We start from the raw sequence: 14,912 nt of genomic DNA, 5'->3' as shown, positions 1-14,912 counted from the left end.
TTATTGCATGGTTTATATCCAGGAAAGAAATTTAGTCTGATTTGTTCTCAGGATAATTGTTGTTTGTAGTTCAAAAGTTTTGCAGGCTTTAGAAAGGACCTGAAAATAGTCCATGAAAGTGATTTGTTTGATGCCACATCTGCCAGTAGCGTCTCAGTGTCCACAGCTTTGCATTCTAGTGTAGAACATGTTGTGTCTCAAGCTGGTCTTCCTGACACAACTATAGGTTTGCCAGATCAGCCTGAAACTCGCCAGATCCCCACTGAAATGTGTGCTTCTGTGATTGCCAAGCTACAGGGCAGTGGTGTTGCCAAGAATGTAATTTTGTCAGCAGTAGAAAGAATGGAAGAACTTGTAAATGAAGTCCACACAACAATTAAAAGTCAAGTATTAAAGGTAGTGACCCCAGGAAATTCCAGTTGAAAGGCAGTAGAAGATATTTTTGAAAACATATGCAATCCTTTCAGTGACTTAAACACAGATGCTAAATGGAGAAAGTACTTCAGTGTGAAATGGAGAGTTGTTGAGCCTATTGAAATTCATTTAGGTCTAAGATATGATTCAAGAAGAAACAAAGTCTCTGGAATGTATGAACAAGTACCAGTCAATGACACTCATTTATATACCCCTTCTAAAGACATTGGAGTTCATTTTCAAGAACAAGGAAATTTGCAGCCAGATTCAGTCGATACACGAGAATGACATTTACCGTGATTTTTGTGATGGTAGCTATTACAAAAACCATCCACTCTATTCACAATGCAAAAATGCCTTACAGATTCAAGTTTATTCTTTTTATTCTTTTTCTTTTCTATACATGGAGAAGTTAAATTCAATTTTTGCTCTCTCCAAAACTGTTTTTGTATGCATTTGTCATCTTTACATCATGATCATGTACAGAACCACATGACTTGAGGCATGATACGTCATCGTTTATGCGAAAAACCCTTTTCCATCCAGTTTTTCCGAATTTTGGCGATGCGATAGTCTAACTTTTCCACCTCCTCCTAGCGTAAAAATCTTTTTGCGATATTTGGAGCTTTTTTCCAATTTTGGTCTTTTTCCATCCAGCTTTTTTCAAAAACTTGGTGGATGGAAAACCCTCTAATGGCATATTGACTTGCTCGGTACACCAAAAACATCTTAGTTTACAAATAAAATATTTTAAATATAATTTGAATGATTTCATAATAAATCACTTTTTTACATCAGTACACTTACATAACTTATAGAAGGCTGAATTATTTAATACTTGCTTTTGTGGTTAGACTGACAATTTAATGTGACTGACTCTTTAACTGGTTGAAAATTGTAGAAATGTCATATCAAATTCTATGGCACCAAAAGAAATGCAAACTATACATCTAAACAAACATCTAGCATGTTGTTTTAACATGTTTAAAGCATAAAGCATATTTGTGATTTGGCCATTATACCAACCCTTATTTGTCACTGACCCAAAAATACCTTTTCAACTTTTACCAACTGTGAATGCCCTATTATTTGTTGACAGCAGTCTTCATCCATGTGAAATTTCAAACCCCCCCAAAAAATCAAGGACGGCTGTCTTTTTATGCCTGTTTTCAAAAACTTTCCAGTGCCTTGAGCTTATTTTTTCAGATTCACAAGCTTTCAAGAATTTCAAGGACCCGTGGGAACCCTGTCATTCCTGCTCATTCTTCCTAATACCCATCTACCTCAGGTTTCTGTCTGAAGTACTCACTAAGCACTTTTATTTTATTTATTTTTTCCATTTATTTTTAGAGTTGTAAAGCACTTTGGAGCAAGGGCTCAAAAAAGTGCTACATAAATAAATTTACATTTAACTTTTTTTTTTGTACACCATCACTTGTGTCCATCTTCCTGGCCTACTCCTGGACCTTGGATGTTTCATTCTGGATAATGGAGGAGACTGATTCTAACAAATTCTCATCAACCCCCCCCCCCCCCCCCCCCCCCAACCTTTTGTGTGGACTCAGAGTGCTGGATTCATCAAGAAACCCTCTCTACATTGTAAAGTTTCCTTGAAATTTAGGTCAGTGTATTCTCCTCTGTCTCCTCCTTTGGCCAGTTTATGGCAGTGTAACTAATGAATGGTGGAGAGCAGGTGTTCACATCCTAGATAATTGGTTTGAAACTACAAATTTACTCAAATGACAAGTGGACAGAGAGGTTTTCCATCCTTAAGCCTGGTGTACAGGGTACACAGTTTTAGTGTTAGGAGTTCCAAGACTGAGAGGTGCACGTGTGCATGAGACAAGGGACACCTTCACACACACTTATGCACTCACACACTTAAGTCTCCAGGTACAGGGGTAATTCAGGGCCCTTGAAATATTAAAATTTTGAGATGTGTTCTCAGTGCCCTTAGATGTCATTGTCTTACAAATATGCATCTGTAATGGACATCACGGGCCCCAGCTAAGAATGTGCAGCACAGACAAATATTTCTTAGGTATTTGTCTGCATAAAGTAAGTTCATTCATCTTCTGTGATTAACAGTCAGTTAATGAGATAAACAGATATCCCTAATGATTTTGCACTTTTTTGTAAGTTTGCACTCAGTTTGTAAAGAATTTTTAACTTTTGAATCACTTCCGTAATTAAATATCCTGTCATTGACATTAGCGTTTGTGTATTTTTTGGCAATCCTGAACAAATGCCTTATAAACAAGGGCAAATTATAGCCTTGGTCTCCTAGAAGGCTGGGAGACCTTATACACCCACTGCTCCGGGAGTTTGTAAAGGAAGTCTCTCTTTGTTTTACCCAGTCAGTGGAGGGGGCTGTTTTTGAATGGCATCCTGTTTGGGCTCACAGAAGATCCTAGTTTCCCAGCATCATGCCCTGAGGCATGAGCCCTGGCCATTTTGAGATGCAGCCCTCTTTGAAACGGAACTCTGAAAGCTGGTCGCTATATCCTGCCTTATCAAAGCACGGAAGGGCAACACGTAGAATACATGGTTTCAGTTACCATTCCTGCATGATCCCAAAATGTGACCATCATCAGCAGACACACTAACATAACCTATACAGAAACCATTCGTCACCCACAGGAATGGACCATCTTTACACATAATCAAAACTACCTGACCATCTTACTACAGATCAACTGTCTGACTGCCATACACGAAGAACCTAACTTCCAGTCGCATCCTAAACCTGAAGACTAATTTTAGCAAGAACCTCCAATAATCCTAAACTTTTAAAAAAGGTAAAACAAGCAAGCAAAAAAATGGTCACTAAAAGGATAATCAACCAGAGAGACATATGCCTATAGTATCGGGATGGGCGATATGGGGAAAAATCTTATCACAATCTTTTTTTTCATATCAGTCAATGTCGATATACATCACAATATAAATCAAATCACTACTTCCTTTATACTTTAAGTGAGAAGTGAACACAACTATAACACAACTCTTGTTTCTGGCTAAACCTTCAGATTTGTTATACAGTGTAAACGTTTTGATATCGTCTTCAGACATGGATCATAACCACCAGGGTTCATAAACAGCATTATAAATTTGTTCAGTCCACAGTGTGTTAACATGTAATGAGATACTGTATAACAACTCTTGTTTCGAGTTAAAAACCTAGAGTGATATTCCCTTCATCTTACCAGGTTATGTTTAGTCTCTTTTGTGTAATCGTTTTGAGACATACTGCATTATATATCTTACCCGTGATAGCATTTAGCTTACCCGCGATTATAAGACAGACAGAAACTAAGATTTTAAAACCCTGATAAAAATCCCATTTAACACAATGTAAGGTCTATCTAATTTATAAACATATATATAGATGTGAAGATCATACACATATAATATACATATACACACATATATACTTTATATATGTTTGCAGGGTTCATCCACCTTTACAAGGTGGAATTCAAGCACTTGTACGGCACTTTCAAGGTCCATTTTCAATATTTTACAGCACCTTCAGCTTAATTAAGTTAAATATTTATACAAATACACATATGGTCGAAATGATTTGAAAGAATTCGCTTTTTATCACATTAAAAGATAAGTTTTTTATTTTTACTGCAACTGTCATGCTATATGATTCATTCACTACTTTAGTGCTACAATTTGAAGACTGATCATGTGATGCAATGCAAATCTATATTGCATGTAATACTTGGGTGGAGTCATTTTTCTAACAGTGGAATAGGGTACTCTTAACCACTATACTGCAGTAATTATTTCCGTAATCAATGCAGTTAACACATCATGCATGGGGGGAAAAACCGTCAAATACCATGAAACCGATTTTCATAATTTTGAAAAATACCATGATATAGAATTTTAGCCATACCACCCAGCACTAATTACATATATATATATATATATATATATATATATATATATATATATATATATATGTAATTAGTGCTGGGTGGTATGGCTACACACACACACACACACACACACACACACACACACACACACACACAGTGTTGGGAACGTTAAAAAGTAATTAGTTATAGTTGCTCACTACTTGTTCAAAAAAGTAACTGAGTTAGTAACTGAATTACTCTATAATAAAAGTAACTCGTTACCAGGGAAAGTAACTATTTGCGTTACAGTTAAAAAAAGGTTATATGCCAATTAATTAAGTTTTTTTTTTTTAAAGCAGTTTTCACAGTCAGTTGAAATGAGTAGATCAGAAAATTGTTTAACTTTTGATATTTATTGCGCATCCACAGACCAGTGCAGGATAAAATCCTTTAAAATCCCAAATCTTTGGAAAAAAAAAAAGCAAAAGTAAACAGTTACACTATATAAAGTGCATTTACATCTATGAAATTAAATTAAATTCTCTCAACCTGAGACAACTGGTTTGTTTACAACAGAAGTAAACTTAACAATAAAACCTCTATTCTTAATTAAATAAATCAAATACCCAGTCTGGTAGACATTCAGGAACTTCAAGTATTTTCTTAAATAATGTTTATATCGCCTTGAAAGTTCTAATTTTCTTCGGCTTGCATCTGACGCCATTTCGGCCCTCACGGTTTTGGTTTCTATTCGCTTGCACGTTGAGTCTCCCGTATTGTTTTGTTTGTTCGTTCTGGGTCGCTGTGCGCGTTTCCCTCTCGCTAATACATGTGACGAGTGTCAAACGTATTGCTTTTGCGAGCCGGCACTCGTGTCCACCCTTCTCTATATTATTTCACGCTGTGTGTACGTTCCCGTGCTCACCGCGTTACACACGCCTTGCACACGAGCTACATTGTGTCAAGTTTGGTCTTCCCTGGCATTCGTAAATACCAAAATGAACCCATATTTTTGCCTTAAATGAAGACGGAACAGGTTGAATATCTCTTTCCTCCATCTACGTAATTTTGTAATTACGTAACGCGACTTAGAATCAATTTTGGGACATTTAAAATCGATTCTGAATCGTAGTAAATGAGAATCGATTTTTGATATATGAATCGATTTTTTGGCACACCTCTAATTAGTATATCAATATATATAGTGTAATGATCCTTAGGGGATTATTGGGTTACTGTTTCTTTAAGTTAAGTTGTGTGTGTGAGTGGAAAAGTGTGCGAGGAGCGAGAGTGAGAGAGTTCAGTTATTTTTCTCGAGTGATTTCGCTTGTATTAGTGTTTAAATAAAAGAGACAAGCTGTCAACAGTAAACTGTCCTGGTATTTAACGAACGTTACAATAGTAACGCACCGCTTTTAATGACCAGTAACGTAAACGGCGTTGTAACGACAGGAAAAGTAACTAATTATATTATCCCGTTACTGACAAAATGATGACGTTACCTAACCTACCTTTTTAACGGCGTTATTCGCAACACTGCATATACATATACATACACACACACACATTATATTAGTGGTGGGCCATTATCGGCGTTAACGGCGTTCGATAATGTGATACTCTTTTTGGGCGATATAAAGAATATCACCATTATTCTATTCTTAAAGTTGGGTTGGGAACTGGGTCAAAATAGGTAAGCAAACTACGATGACTTTCACCTTGATAGTTTAGCTCGGGTGTATTCCTAACCAAATTGCACAGTAGGGGGTGAGAACGTGTTTTCAAACCTGTGAATTACAAAGACTACCACAACAAATCGCACATGTGCTTACATGTATGCAGCCACGAAGCTGCCAGGTTTGCTTCATGGAAAATAAATTTTTAAGAAGCTTCCTAATGGAGACATTGACAAGACTAAAGTTGTTTGCACCTTATGCAAAGCGGAATTAGTTTATTGTAGGAGTTCTACCAGTCTGAAGTACCATTTAAACGCAAAGCACCCGTTTGCTAATGCTGCTGACGCTGAGTCAAGCACTGATGCAGCCCAGGGGAAGAGTCGCCGCCGCCGAAAACACGTTAAATGGGTGATTCTCATGAAAACCAGATTTAAAACGGTTCACACTTGAAAAAATTCAAAAGGCATTTGAATACAAAATTTCTTTTTGTTATGCAAGATTAGGGTTTGAACTTCTTAGAAACACTTTTTTTTAATTATTATTATTATTTTTTTGTATATTTTGCACCATTTTAGTCAGTCAGAGCACACAAATTCTCAGTACCGCAACATGATAACGCAGAACAGATATGGTTTAAAAGTGACACATTTGTTACTTTTTAAATAGATATTATTAACAGTTGTGCTAATATGTGTATATAACCCAGAAAATATTATGTTTATAAATTTCCCATTTTTTTCAATTTTATGATTTGTCTCATTACCGCAACAGATTTCACGATTCATGTCCTGTCTTTTCAGGATATTTAACTGAAAAATTACATGTATAATTACTTATTTAGTACAAATGACGTATGAAGAAATACAATTCATCCAAATATCATTATAAACTAGAATTTGTTTTATAACAGTAAAATAATGAGTAAATAAATGTGTGTTGCGGTAAAGAGAATGGTGTTTCGGAAAAGAGAGTCAATGTTTCGGTAATGAGAGTTTTGTATGTAGTAGTAATATTGAACAAAATGTGGCATTTGCTATTGAAAATTCTTAGTAAGTTTTTTTTTTTTTGTGTCCCACCTCCACCCCCCATCTTTGGAGGACAACTTTGTTTTTATGTACAGATCAAATGACAACAATTCTGTATAATACAGTGCAATAGTGATAACAATAATTGGGGTTAGGTGGACCATAAGAAGATAGAATATAGAAAAGAGGAGAAGAGAAAAGAGGGGGAGAGAAAATAAATAGGGAAAAGACAGAAGGGTAGGCAAAATAACAAAACAACCAGCTCAAATGACCACTGCAAAGAAGAGCAGAAAGTATACCCAAGACATATAGCACAAATGACTGTGATGTATGTGTATGTGTGAGTGTGTGTGTTTGTTAGTGCAACATAGGATAAATGTACGGAATGCACTTAATAGCGAGGGTAGAGAGCTGCGACAACATTCCTCCAGAGACCAGAGGCAGGCAGAGAAGGACCCGGGAATCCCACCCACCCGCGGCCCTTCCAGGAGCAGTGGAGTTCCAGGGCCACACTTCCCAGTGACCCCCGCATGTACCGCACACTGGGATGGGAGGGGGAGACCCCGGAGAGCAACCCCCCAACCAAGGAGCGCAGGCCCAAGGGAAGCAGAGGAAACAGAGCCTTCCCCCCCCCTCCCAGGATGCCCCCCTCCCCACCATGGGCCAGTAGCAAGGCCCCAGCGCCACACGCCCCTGAGAGCCACTCATCACCCGGCAGGGCCCCCCTCCCACCGAGGAGCCCCGAGCCGCCCCGGACCACAACCGCCCAGGGGAACGGGCCAACCGCCACACCGGAGCACCAAGCCAGGCCCCGAAACCCCAAGGCGTCCCCCATCTGGGTGGGGGAAGTAACCACATGGGAGCAGCCGGGAGAGGACCGGGCATGACAAGCCCCAACCCAGAACCAGCCGTCCTCGCTCATACACTCAAACTCATTTACATTCACCCCCATATATACACCCTTACATACATATACACACCCCCTTATATACACCCTCATTATATATTCACATACACACAACCAGATACACACACATACACACACACACCCTCATATATAGACCCTCACACATATATACACCTACACGCACATGTACATCCATACATGTACACCCCCCCCCCAACACTCATTCTCATTCATCTACCTATACAAAAAGAGACAAGGACAAAGACACACATTCATCCAAACTAACACACCCTCCGTGGGGCAAATGGCTGGACCAGTTAAATATGGTGCAGTTAAAATTGAGGGGACATGTGCTGGGAAAAACGTGGACAAAGCCCTGGGCCACTGGCCAGTGTTTGTCCACACCGTCCCCTCAAAAGCCTTGGAGTTCATTATATGTGTGCATGTGTGAGCGCACATCTGCCTCAGCCTCATGTACACGCCTGTCTTTCACAGTTGTCTCCACCTGTGTGTGTGTTTTCCTATTATCTCCCCGTCACCGAACCTCTCTCTCTCTTTCCGTCTGTACTCCTCAAGTAGCTCAGGATTGTTGTAGATTTTCTCTCTGAACTTAGCCAGCCTAGTTTTTGCGAGAGCAGTTTTATAATGAATAGATTCTTTTCTGGAAGGAAATAACATTGCAGGGTTGCCAACTCTCACGCATTGAGCATGAGACACACGCATTTGACTGTCTTTACACGCTCGGCGATATAATACCCCCCCCCCCCCCCCCTTAACAATTTACACTCGCCACCTACACCCCTCCAGGTTCAAATCTCACTCCAAGTGATCTTGAAAAGTTGGCAACCCTGACATTGCATCTTATAAGTAATAGATATATATATATATATATATATATAATATATAATATATATATATATATTAGGGGTGGGACGCGATTAAAAAAATTAATCGAATTAATCGGAAGCTTTGTAATTAATTAATCGAAATTAATCGCATTTTAATCGCATTTCAGTATTTAACATGAGAAATATTAATTTAAGTTTGAATGATGAATGAATCAATGAACATAATCATAAACTTCAACATCTTGTTTATTTTTCCACCAGTCTACTACGAAGACCAATATATGTGTAGTGTGCAGAAAACAGTTCAGAACATTGGAAATTCTGACCAAAAATGTTGTTTAATTTAGGGAGTTTTGCTCAGGATATTGGAAGAATTGAAGTAAATCAGAAGATGTTTTTTAATACCATTTTAGATGGTAGACTTTCTTTAATTTCCCAGGCCTCTGCCATAGGCATCTTCATAGTGCCTAGAAGTGGTCTTCTGCATGCTCAAAGCAAATGACTGGATCTTCATCATCTATAGATTCATCATCTATAATATGAGCTGTCACACCAAGATCATTCTTGTTGCTAACAGAGGTCTAGTGATCCCCAGTCAGAGCCACATTTGTGGCACTCTTCACAATAACCTGTTTTAATTCTTTCCTCATCATACAGCTGCTGGATTTTCTTCGACATTGTCTTTCTGGGGTGAGTTTCCCAAAACGTTCTTAGTGCCAAGTACTTCGTCACCTCGTTCTTACGTACGAGGTTAAGAAGTACTTGGCGCTAATAACGTTTTGGGAAACTCACCCCTGGACGGTAGTTCGTAACTTGCATCAGTTGACGCAATTCGCAGCGCTTCTTGTAAGCATTTATCTTCGACCACAGAGAGCGGACAACACAAATAATGTGACGCATCATGTATAAACGCGTGCGGAGTCGCGCGCTACGGCCATTCGCGAAAGTTTAATCCAGTCTTAATGGTCCAATGAAGGTCATTTAAAAACGGACGTTTGGTCACCCTATCGTACTAGGAATACATTTAGCAGCTAAGTTATCATTACTGACCTGCGCGTTAAGCTGGGCGTACACTGTGCGATTTTTGGCCCATTTTCAGCCGATTTTTCACTCGTTTCGGCTCAATCGCGTGTCGTGCATCGTATAGTTTACACAGGTAAACGAGGAGCGATTCACAACTCCCGATCAGAAATCGCAGCGTCGCAAGAACATCAAACATGTTTGAAATTCAAATCGCTCCTCGTGAGAGTATCGCACTGTTGAAGCAGCTCCACGAGCCGACTCTCCCTGCGATTTAGTCGTACAGTTTGAGCTGGAGCTGAGTACACGATTTAAAATATCGCAGTGTACGCCCAGCTTTAGCCGCAACATGTTTTGCGTTGAGGTGGTAACGAAGGGTGGAAGTGCTCCTGTGATAAGCGAACTCCTTCCTACATAAAGTGTAAATAACACTATTTTTGTTTGTACTTCCATCTGAAAGTTTCTTATATTTAAATTTCCCATCCACCAGCGTAGCCTCTTCAGTCATCTCCATCATGATCATCTTATTGTGTGTCCATAATCTGTATGCCCGGAACTCGCGCACTGAGAAACATTCCACGGTGCAAAAGTGTCTCGTCCGTTAAATGCGTTAAAATGCGTTAATTTTTTTAGTGCGTTAATTTTCCTGTAATTAATTAATCGAAATTAACGCGTTAAAGTCCCACCACTAATATATATATATATATATATATATATATATATATATATATATATATATATATATATATATATTACTTAAAACATTCATTTCTCATTACCGCAATAGTGAATCTCTCCACCGCAACAGGCCTTAAATTGTTGCGGTGTATGAGAAGGCTGTTGCGGAGTATGAGTGACCTTAACCTTCTTTGATCTCTGTGGGGCCACTATGATGCCTAGCTAAACTTTTGTTAGCTTTTTGTATTTAGACTTCAAAAACCTTTAAAATTCCCAAAACTCAACAAAAATAAAAAAATTTAAACATAGAAAACTTGCTGTTTCGGTAATGAGAAACAAAAAGTTGTGTATGCTTGCTGACAACCAAGTTTTTAACATTTATCTGGAGAGGTATAAAATGAAGGGCTTACTTGGTAGTCATCTTGGGTGTTACAGTAAAAGGTGTTCCCCTCCTCAAAATGGCTGGTTTTTTTCTGTTCCTTGTGGTCTTAAATGGTGCTTGAAAATTGTTGCGGAGGCTGAGAACATTGGCTGTGACCAAAGTTCTTTTTCTAAATATTTTCTTTTCTTTTACCAATGAATTCCAAGTAATACATTTTTATTGACTGTAACAATTTACTTTATGAGATACATTTAAGTTTTTTATTATTTATTTATTTTAAATATAAAAATCGTATAGTTGAAGAGCCGAGATTCAGCAATGGACGCGTTGCGGTACTGAGAATTTCACACTAAATTATAAAAAATATATAATTTAAAATATTACAATGTCTTCTTTTAATCACTTCCAATATAGCCTATGATGAGATGTTTATGAACCAGTGTTTCCCAAATTGATAGGATTTACCTGTTCATCACAATCCTTAATGCCACCTCATATGTCTGATTTCATGAGAATCACCCAAATGCTTACATTTCAAATATCATGTTTAGCTGAATAAACATGTTATCAACCCCTTTTAATGTACAGTATGTAGGCTTACAAATTCATGTTTGACTGAATATGCCCTCTTAAACTCCAGCTGGTTCAGAACGCAGCAGCGTGAATTTTAACGAAAACTAAAAAGTTTGATCACATTAGTCCCATACTATCGTCATTACACTGGCTGCCAATTAGATTCCGTATTAACTATAAAATACTTTTATTAACATATAAAACACTGCATGGCTTAGCTCCAGAGCATCTTAATGAATTTATTGAACATTACAACCCAGCACGTTCACTTCGTTCGCAGGACGCAGGGTTATTAACTATTCCTAGAATCAAAAAGATCACAGCAGGTGGAAGAGCTTTTTCTTATAAAGCTCCACAACTGTGGAATAATCTTCCTGCCTCTATTCGGGACTCAGACACGGTCTCAATGTTTAAATCTCGACTAAAGACTTATCTGATTACTTTGGCCTTTGATTAGTCTGTTACATGTTTACCACATCACGTCTTTCTTCACCGAGGTTCAGGTTCAGCTGGGGAGTAATACTGCAGTCGGAGTCTACAGTACCAATATTACTGCTCTGACACAGAATGGAAACCTGGTGTTCATCACAAAACATTTACATTGACAATATCAACACCCAGAATTTTCTAGAATTCTAGTTACCTTATACTTAGTTTGATTGTGTGATTTGTGTGTTTGTGTGATTTGTGTATTCGTCTGTATAATTAAATTTTGTGAGACTTGTGCTAACGGGCCGCCCAATGGAAGATGGGTTCCCTTTTGAGTCTTGGTCCTCCCGAGGTTTCTTCCTAATCCCCACCATCATAGGGAGTTTTTCCTTGCCAGTTGCCTTTGGCTTGCTCATTAGGGATCTGGACCCATTTGACTTGACTTGACTTAAAGTATGTAGGCTTACAGTACTATGTTTAACTGAATAAACCGTTGAACACAAGTAGCCTACATTTTATTGAGCATGTTCTTTTTCTTCAAATATCAAAGTAGAACAGCTTTCTCAAGCAGTCATTGACGCATTTTGGAAACAGGAGATGAGCCCCTGGTCTAATGCACCCTCTGTATTAAGAAACCCTACCTCAAAGACTGACTTTTAGTCATTAATTGGGTAGCACACATATTCTGAATGAGCCATTTTATCTAGATTAACTTCAAGAATTCAGTGAGATTAATTTAGATTAAAAAAATTAATCTATGCCCACCCCTAATATATAAATATATATTTAGGGTTGCAACGGTATGAGATTTTCACGGTATGATAACCATCTCAGAAAATACCGTGGTATCACGGTTATCACGGTATCACAGTTTGTTACATATATTATTAAAAGATACACTGACCCTTAAAGAAATTACAACAAAAGTTTTTTTTTTGTTCAATGAACTATTTATTGTAGAAACCTGGAACTATTGTATACAAAATGTCTCCTTTAAAAAAAATAAGCTGTACACCTGTTTATAAAAATACTGCAAAATTAGAGAAACCTAAATCTTTAAATAAAAATTATTGTCTCTTTAGAAAGAAAAATACTTCTTTGTAAACATAAATGTGAGAAAAGGATTCTTGAACAGTTCTGCTGAGATCAGACTTTTAGTGCAGCAGTCATTTGTATTTAATATTCATGCCAGATTATGATGCAGACACTAGGGGTGTGATGAGATCTCGCGAGACATAACTCATGTCTTGTCGCGTTAAAAATCTGTCTCGCGAGATTTGTGATCCAGCAAGCAGCCAGAATGACGTCAGAAAATACAGGTATTACTATTGAAGATGCCCCGCCACTTTCAAATCATTTGTTTGGCAGCATTTTGGGTACCCGACGGAAATTATAAATGGCAAGAGTGTGACTGATAAGACACGAACCATATGCAAACATTGTATGAAAATAATGCCGTACACCGCGGCCAATACGAGCACAATGCAGAGACATTTACAGCACCACCACAGCTCAGTACTCAATAAGTATGGTCAGTATGGCCACAGCTCAGTATGGCTCAATAAAGACAATAATCAAGATGTCTTCCAGTGTGATGTTGATGCTGGACGAGAGTGCATCATTAAGGTACTCTGCATCTACATGGGTGAAGATCCAGAAAACCTCATATGGGAATATGTGGTATGTCCTTGAATCAAATTATTCTCCTTATTTGCATGGGATTCAACTTTTTAATGTGGCTTTTTAACGTTTTGTCTTCCTCAGTTCTAATGCTGGAGTTGGAATCATTCTGTACAGGCACTTTGTCATCAGGGGTGTTTCGGGGGTTGTGTCTGTAAGGGGGGGGGGGGGGGCTAATGGAGTGGCCAGCGTCTGACCAATGGGAATATACTCAAATATGTGACCACCTCGGGGCAATTCACACCCAGGTTAAATAATCCAAGTCCTACATCAGAATTAGAACTGAGGAAATCTTGACAGTGGAACAGACAATTTCTTCAAGCTCTGGATATGAACTATTGGACTTTGCAGTAACCTACTGCCCAGTTTAATTTTGAATCATCTGTTTATTGACATGGCTTGGTTAATGTGTTTATTTACTTATCCTTGTTTGGAATAGGGCATAGATGAACTTTCACTTGAAGAGGCACTGGAGGGCATAACCATTGGCATTGCAGTTGTAAAAGGGTGCATCCCAACAATGCCAGAAATCGGGCATCCCAACTCAACCAATCCTGGACATTGTGATAGTTATTGAAGGTAGTGAGGTGGTGGAAGGGCTTGGCAATGTTGCCTTAGCTGTTGCGATGCTTTTGGCCTCATATACACAATCAATCTTAGTTATCCATCACAGCTGCGCTACACATTTGAAATCATGCAGGTGTTTATGGAGCTGGATGCTCAAAGACTCTCCATGAGAGCACTCACACTGAAGCAAAGGCTCCTGTAGCGTAATTAACCACCATGTTGCATGAAAAGCTTATAAACCCTTAGCAATATCAGGCATGACATGTCTCTCTGTCTGTCTCTGTGTGTGTGCGTGCGTTAGTGTTGCACGGTATACCGATACTAGAGTAGTATCGCGATACTTCGTCATTAAAAACGGTACTATACCCAGTTTGCTTAGTATCGGTGCTATAGGACTAAGTGCGTTTTTTTTTTTTTTTTTAAGAGCAGTATTTCCAAAGAGTGCCACACGGGGGCAGTGTGCGCGTACAGCAGTGCAGTGCTTGCCTCCTCTCTGCAGAATAAGAAGAAACCGTGTACGATGGCTGATAATACAAGCAATATTGCGGACCGTCCTCAGCTTGTTGAAAAACTACACGCACGAAGCGAAATATGGAATTATTTGCATACATTTCTGACAGTCATGGCAACCCCGTGGACACATCAAAACCGGTCTGCAAATGATGCTTTAAAGCTGTACCAACCAAAGGAGCCAATCGATTCTTTTTACATAAAATGCGCTTTCGTTTGACCCACCCAAGGTTCCGTAATGCACAGAACAGTTGGTAATGCTGAAATGGCAGCTAAAACAAACGCAGTGTGTTCGCAGCTCGTCTTAATTAAACAAGGAAAGCAGCAGAAGTGC

The 14,912-nt window shown here is 38.7% G+C and overlaps 1 protein-coding gene across 2 annotated transcripts in view; it reads right to left on the bottom strand.

Annotated features, from left to right (window-relative positions):
- arl15b (ADP-ribosylation factor-like 15b) overlaps positions 1-14,912 on the bottom strand; it is an 81,960-nt gene that overhangs the window by 50,349 nt on the left and 16,699 nt on the right. The window lies entirely within an intron of this gene.

This window comes from Brachyhypopomus gauderio, chromosome 10 (genome assembly GCF_052324685.1).
Source record: "Brachyhypopomus gauderio isolate BG-103 chromosome 10, BGAUD_0.2, whole genome shotgun sequence".
Classification (NCBI taxonomy): domain Eukaryota; kingdom Metazoa; phylum Chordata; class Actinopteri; order Gymnotiformes; family Hypopomidae; genus Brachyhypopomus; species Brachyhypopomus gauderio.
The sequence above is the reverse complement of the archived record's forward strand: the minus strand, read 5'-3'. Positions and strand labels throughout refer to the sequence as shown.